This window comes from Grammomys surdaster, unplaced genomic scaffold, assembly GCF_004785775.1.
Source record: "Grammomys surdaster isolate TR1022 unplaced genomic scaffold, NIH_TR_1.0 202, whole genome shotgun sequence".
NCBI lineage: Eukaryota > Metazoa > Chordata > Mammalia > Rodentia > Muridae > Grammomys > Grammomys surdaster.
This window is the reverse complement of record NW_021604647.1, coordinates 2,371,128-2,378,422: the sequence shown is the minus strand read 5'-3', so window position 1 is coordinate 2,378,422 and position 7,295 is coordinate 2,371,128. Positions and strand designations below refer to the sequence as shown.

Sequence of the window (7,295 nt, the reverse complement as noted above, 5' to 3'; positions counted from 1 at the left end):
GGGTCCTCATTAGGATCACCTTCATAGATTCCAGAAAGATTCCACTGCACTAAGTTCCTCCCCCAGCTACCAACAATCCCCCCCCCCAGTTTCAGTCTCTCCTGGCTCTTGCTTCCTCCATGACATCTCTCTTCTCCACATGATTCTCCTCCCCAACCCCCATCTCCACCCACCTCCAGTTCTTCTATAAAATCTATTCTGTTCACCCTCACAGAGAGATCAGTACATTCCCCCAAATCCTCTTATTTACCTAATCAACAGGACACAGTGGGTACACAGCCACAGTCAGCAATGCAAACTTTATATTATACAAAAGACAGAATAAAGATTTTAACAGTTTTCAGTTTATACCAGGTGCTGTTTTCCTAGCAATAGCTTATCTTGGTTCAGAGTGACCCAAACCTCACTGCAGACTGAGAAATCTGTCAGCCATCCAATTCTTAGATGTGTTGCTTCTTATAATTCAAAACGTTACATTCTCATGAGAACAGGAAGGAAAGGTTTCTTCCTCGGGTTTGCAGCTTACTGTGCAGAACACCAGGATTCTCTGCTTGAGGAAATATATTTCCTAGGCCTCAGTCTGCCGAGAGAGACAAAGACCCTAGGTTACCTCAAAGTTGGGAGTAGTCTCATTTCTCTACAATTGCTGCCTTTTTTATTTTTTTAATTTAGCTTCTTTTATTTTACCATAAGCTACATACTTGTGAAGTGTGATTATGAAAGGAACACATGTAAATAGCCAATCTTAAAATGCCAATTAAAATAGTGCTAATAAGTAACACAACACTAGCTCCTCCAGGTGCATGAGTCACCCTCTGTAATAAAGTTCTAGGGTCTATGCCAGAAAACTTATCAGCTAATATTTTAGCAATATCAGATACACTGTCAAATGGAGATTGCTTTTTGAATGTGTCCAGCACTTGGTATTGTAATTGTTCAATATTCTTTCTAACAGTAGAATATCCTTTCAAATACAGTTGAATCTTTTTCCCATCTTGAAGACTGGCATTGTATTGAAAATTAGTAACACAAAATGTAGCAGTAGAATTCCAATCACAATTTAACTGCAACTATTGTTGCACACTCAAACATTTTTGACCAACCAGGATACAGATTGTTTTAATGCATCTGTATATGCTGTAACACTTCTGTCTGCAGCCTCGCATCAATGTCCACCTGATGAACCCACAACTCATGAGAGTCCTTATGCCATTGTTTTACAAAATGTTTAGTTTGCAAAGAAGCATGCAAAGAAATACCGGCTACTGAGGCTGTAGTAGCCACAGCAATAAGACTTAAAATTACAGCAACAACAATCCTTAACATATGCTTTGTTCTTTTTAAAATTTTTATCGAAGAATTCAAGACATGTCATACATGACTACATTGTTTTATATGCATTACTGAATAAGAAATAAAATTTAAAAATATGCTATTATTGATCCAATAACACAATCTACAGTTAACACATGTAATTTCCTGATATGAAAATTTAAATTCTCCAATAAGAATTACATAAGGCAAAGGTACACATGCAGAAATATTGTACTTCTGATATATTGTAAAACTATAATTAGAAGCAGACTGAGCAGTCCCAGTAAATGAGCCATAGCTTGAATGGACAGCTCTTCATCAAGAGGATCATATCTGCGCCTCACTGCTGCTTTCATCCTTGGCCTCACAGCATCTCTGAATCCATCTTGGTAGCAACCAGAGTTGTTGTTTGCCCTGCAACAATACAAGAACTATACAAGAACAATACAAGAACTTTCCCTCGAACTAACAACATCTCCTTTTGCCATTCTACATCAGCAGTTATCTTAACTCAGACATTTTGTAGATGAAAACTTTCTCTATTTGATTCTGAATCAAAATGTTTTTCTTCCCTAGAAAGTATATCCCCTGGAGGTAAATGAAGGAAGTTAAGTATTAAAGCTTGATGAATATATGTTCTTGATGAAGCTTGCAATTGATTATAGAGAAACATAAAAGATTCATCTATTTTTCTCCTTTGTTATTTTTTAATTTGTTTTAAAGTGAGCTCTTTCCACTATTGTTGTCCTTGAGGATTTTATTCTATTTTTGTTATATGTTTAATTTCAAATTACATGCAAAATTGCTTAAATTTATAAGATTTATAAGCTGGACCATTATCTGTTTTAATAACCATAGGAACTCCCATACTGGCAAAAGCTTCAGTTAAATGCTAAGTTACATGATTAGCAGTTTCTCCAGGAAGTGGTGTACTCCATATAAATGTGGAAAATGTTGCAATGGATACTTGCACATAACACTATCTTCCAAATTCAGGTACTTGAGTGATATCCATTTGCCAAATCTCATTTGCTTGTCCCTGGGAGGGTTAACTCTTGTGAGACCATGAGAATATGCACAGGTTTACAAATTGGACAGTGTGAAATAATAGCCTTAGCTTGTTGATAAGGAATTTTATATTGTATCTGTAATCTGTTAAAATTAGTATGTAAAATATTATGCTCATCTTCTGCAGAAACAAAAGTAACCAAATGATGCACACATTCATTTTCTTCATAAATGAATCCAGGCAATTTGGTATGAGATCTAATATGAGTAATAAATATTCTGCCATTATGTGTTCTTAATTCATTAATGCAACTACAGAAAAGTGTTTTCAAAGGCTCTTCATAATTAGAAGTATCAGAAGTATAAATCTGCTTTACAACCTCTACAATGTATGCTGAATCTACCACTAAATTAATATCTTGTGAATACTTTTGAAAAGCTCTAGTTACAGCATATAGCTCATTTTGCTGAACAGAAGTATATTTAGTCAGAAAAACCTGAAAATCAGAAAGAGTCCAAAAAGCACTTTTAGTTTCTTACCCCTTTGTAAAAATTGGAAGAGCATCTGCTAATGATTCTTGAGCTAAAATATCATTTATCACAAATTCATTTTTCTTTAAAAAGTCCAATAATTTAATTTTTGGCAAATGATATTTTAATTGAACCATGAAATTTAATAAAGTTATCAGTAAAGATTTACTCATAGCATACAAATACTGTACTTTATCTTTAGTTAAAGGAAATACAATAGAAGCACAGTCATACTTATTGTACACATCTTTGATGACCCATTTGTGTCAATAAAGATAGCATATCTTCAAAAGCAGTTAAAGTTTTAGGAAAAGTATGCCTAGTATAAGTCTATCCTAAAGGATGGTCTTTTTGAGCCAATATTTCACTTGGATACTGAAAAGTATTTAATAAAAGCAAATCAATAGAAACATCAATTAGGTAATGGCTGAAAAAACTTTCCTTAATATAATTTTCAACTATTTGTAATTCTTTCTTTGTTTCTAAGAAACTATTTGTTTCTTGCTTTACTTTCAAGGGCAGGATCTCGCTGGAATGTCATAAACAAATTATGTAGCTAATAAGTAGAAATACCTGAAGATAGATATAACCAATTAATATTTCTCAATAATTTTTGAAAATCATTTAAAGTCTTTCAGCAATCCGTTCTTAGCTGCATTTTTGTGTGTGTGTAAGCACCTATTGTCTAGCTACAATATATCCTAAATAGTTAACTAGCTGCTATTTTTGAATCTTTTCTGGAGCTGTTATCGTTCCAAATAGCTTAAACACTTCTAGTAAAATTTGCAAAACATGTTCTAACTCTACCATACTAGGTGTTGCATGTATCTTTTTGCTACCCTGCCTAAGCTCTCGGAATGGGTTGTGCTACTGTCCCCCACCCAGCTTCCCTTGAATCCACTGATAAAAGACACACACACACACACACACACACACACACACACACACAGAGAGAGAGAGAGAGAGAGAGAGAGAGAGAGAGAGAGAGAGTGAGAGAGAGTTGTTTTTTTCAATTTGCCTTCTAGGCACAATTGCTGAGCACTACTATCTCCCACCTAGAAAAGCATGCCCTTAATAATATTCTTATCTCTGCCTTTTCTACCTGCCCTAAACTTTAGTTGCTAATTACATCCCCAACTACCCACCTGTAGTAGCAGCGACAGGCCTGAGACCTCACATGTTTGGTCAACTTTACTCCATCAGAAGCCTGGTGAACTCTCTTCTCCTCCCTTGCATCTCTCTTTTCCTCCAGGTACCCAGCAGTCTCATCTGTACCTTCTGCCCAGCAATTGTCCTATGGTTTTCTTTACTGACAGATCAAGAACCAATTGGGGAATCAGACCCTTAGCATCAGAACTGTCCCTACAACTAGGTCCTGCAAAAAGAATGCTATCTATATAATGAGAAATATATAAGCGAGCATAATGCTGTCTAATAGGATTCAAAGTCTACATAAATCTGACACAGAGTAGGGGAATTCATCACTCCTTGTGGGAGTACTTTCCATAGACTTTTTATGGGCTCCATCTATAGAGTATTAAAAACGTTAAATGAACACCATATTGTTCCAAGACAGTAAAACATTCATTTGCCCAAACATCAACATGTGAAGCAGGGACATAGGGTTGGTTTTAGAATGTGTGTATGCTCAGGGGGATACATTTTTTGACCTAGAATTTCAGCCTGTAAAGTGGGAAAAAAGACTTCAAATCTCTCTTCTGTATCTGCTTCCTGCTGACATTAAGACATTGCAAAGTGTCTCAGGGAGGTTTAAATGCTAGTCAAAGGCTGGGCAATGAAATATTTATAAAAACAAATCTGATTGGCTAATCCAGATGAAAGACAAGGAGCAGTCACGTCAGCTGAAGCACTTCACATCAGCCTTCTGCAAGTCCAGAGTTGAGCAGCTCTACAGCTGATCCCTGGATGGAGTCTGTCAGCCCCGTGAAAATTTGCTAAGACAAATATAGACTAGAAACAGAAATTAAAATTGCCTAGCAATTGTGGAATTTAAGAAATCCCTAGATCAAGAAAAAAAAAAGCCATTTTCAAGAACAAGCAGATATACTTATCTTGAATTCATTTGATCTGTGACAGGTGAATTCAAGTTTCAGGGCTCTTAATTCCTTGAAGCTAATGTTTACAAAACTTTAGTTTACAAAAGAATATATATTGTCATTTATTATTTTATTGAAATCCTTATTTTCAAAATTTAGTTAACAGGTGTCTTTTATACACCTATAAATACACTAATTGACACAGATGTTTTTGCATGGTGAGAAGCATCTTTAAGTTTATATTCAGAAAACAACCAAAGAAAAATTGAAATATTTACCTTATAGCTGAATTATAAACTGCCAATGTTCCATTAACTTATCAGACTTCCATTAATCAATATTAAAATTCCTGAACTTTGGAATAACAATAGCCTGCAGAGAAAACATTTTTTAGAGCTCCATAAGCTCTTTCCATAGCTCCCTGTCCTTGTGGACACATGAAATTATGATTATAACTCACATTTAATTCATATTTTAACATATATTAATTTTATTTAAAGGGGTTCATTAATATTTAATGCGTATAATTTTTCACTGTATATAATGCATACACTAATGTATATAGATCACATTCAGTGTTATAATCTATATTAAATGTATGTAGTCTGCATTCAAAGTATATAATTAATATTTAATGCACATGACTTATATTTATTGTATATGATATATATTAAGGCATACCAATTATATTAAATATACATAATTTATATTTAATTTATATAATATATGTTAGTTTATATAATTTAAACTTGAGGCAATCTATGTGAAAACCAGGAATCCTAATTACTTACTCATACTAGAGCTTTAACTCTGCAATACTGTGCTGTCCTCTGGTGCTTGCTAAGATGCTTCCTTACCTGAGCATGCCATTTCTCTTCCTGCAGTCCTGCAGCTGCCTCAGATTCTCTTCCTCCAGGCGTCAGAGAGTGCTCAGGCAGTGAGCTTACAACAACAAAGCCTGTTGGTGTTGACCCCAGCATCCTGGGGCCTCCATTGCAGCTGTATGCCTCTGTGTCTAGCTGCAGAACAGCTTACTTTCATTTTCCTTCCTTTTACCGAACTTTCTCTGATAGGTTTTTCCTCTCTGAAACTACTTCTCTCTCCTTGCTAACTTGACGTCTTATCTTAACCTTCAAGGTTGCTAAATTTATTGTGCCTTCCTCATATTCAATTCTATAAGCTCCATTATCTATATTTTCTATACTGGTCCTGCCAGTACAAGTAAGTCTGATTATAGAAAGGTTAAAAATTATGCAAAAAACAGATATAGGAAGGCTGCTTTGTGAACACCAGCCTGCCGCAAGTATACGACTCATACCCTAAAATACTACCAAAATAAAGCACAGAATTAACTCAAGGTTTACAGGAATTTTCTTCCTTTACCAAACAGTCTTTTCTACATCCCTTTTTATTCTTTGCCAATTTTCAATATCTATACTGAATGCTTGCCGATAACTTCTAAAAGATTCTAAAAACTTTCTAGCTTATTCTCTGATTAAAAATGCTGGCTTCTTTTCTCTTTAACTCTGTGCTTTATTAAATGTTATAACTCTCTGTAAGTTTAACTCTTTCTTACTATTCTGTGCTAAGAACTTAACTTTTTCTTAAGTCTTTACCATTTGTATTTAATAAATGCTAATATCTGGCAATTAACACTGTTTAGCAGATAGAAATTCAGTAAAAATATTGATTGCTGGTGCTGCTTTAAAGGAAAAGAAAAGAATTAAGATGCTTTATACAGACAAATACACACAATCATTTATACATTCGAACATTCATACACTCACGTTCTCTCTGTGGCTGGCCACAATCAACTCCACAAATATTCATGCATATTTGCATACATACTCATATACCTGTAAATGTGCTCCAGAAGAAAAATCATGTATACTGCAGAAAAGAAATACTAGGAATTGATAGCTTGCCCCTTTTCCCTGTACTAGAGACGTTTTTTGGTAAGTGCCCTGCACAAGTTTTTAAGCAAAGAAGAGTTACTCATTTATAACAAGTTTTTCTCACCAAAGTTTCTGGCCCTCCCGCAAAACTTCCTTACTTGAGTCCTCTGTAATTGGGTGCCCCTTGTCAACATCTAGTGCATTGTGGTCCAAAGTGTAGAGCCACATTAACAGGACACGGGGGTACACAGCCATAGTCAGCCAATGTGCACTTTTTTCAAACAAGTTTCAACTTCTTCTAAAGGCAAAGCAGAATAAAGATTTCCCACAGTTTCCTGTTTACAGCAGGCGCTGTTTCCCTAGCAATAGCTTATCTTGGTTCAAAGTGACTGAAACCTCATTACAGACTGAGAAATCTGTCAGCAGTCTAACTCTTAGATGTGTTGCATCTTATAGTTAAAAACAGTTACTTTCTCATAAGAGAGGGAAC

At 35.1% G+C, this 7,295-nt stretch overlaps 1 long non-coding RNA gene across 1 annotated transcript; it reads right to left on the bottom strand.

The window, feature by feature from the left end:
- Nucleotides 1-280: 280 nt before the first annotated feature.
- On the bottom strand, nt 281-7,079 carry LOC114623797. Its single transcript, XR_003711831.1, has 4 exons — nt 5,768-7,079; nt 5,189-5,282; nt 3,999-4,162; nt 281-580 (listed from the first exon to the last, which is right to left on the bottom strand). It is a non-coding gene; the product is annotated as an uncharacterized LOC114623797 (long non-coding RNA).
- Nucleotides 7,080-7,295: the final 216 nt, after the last annotated feature.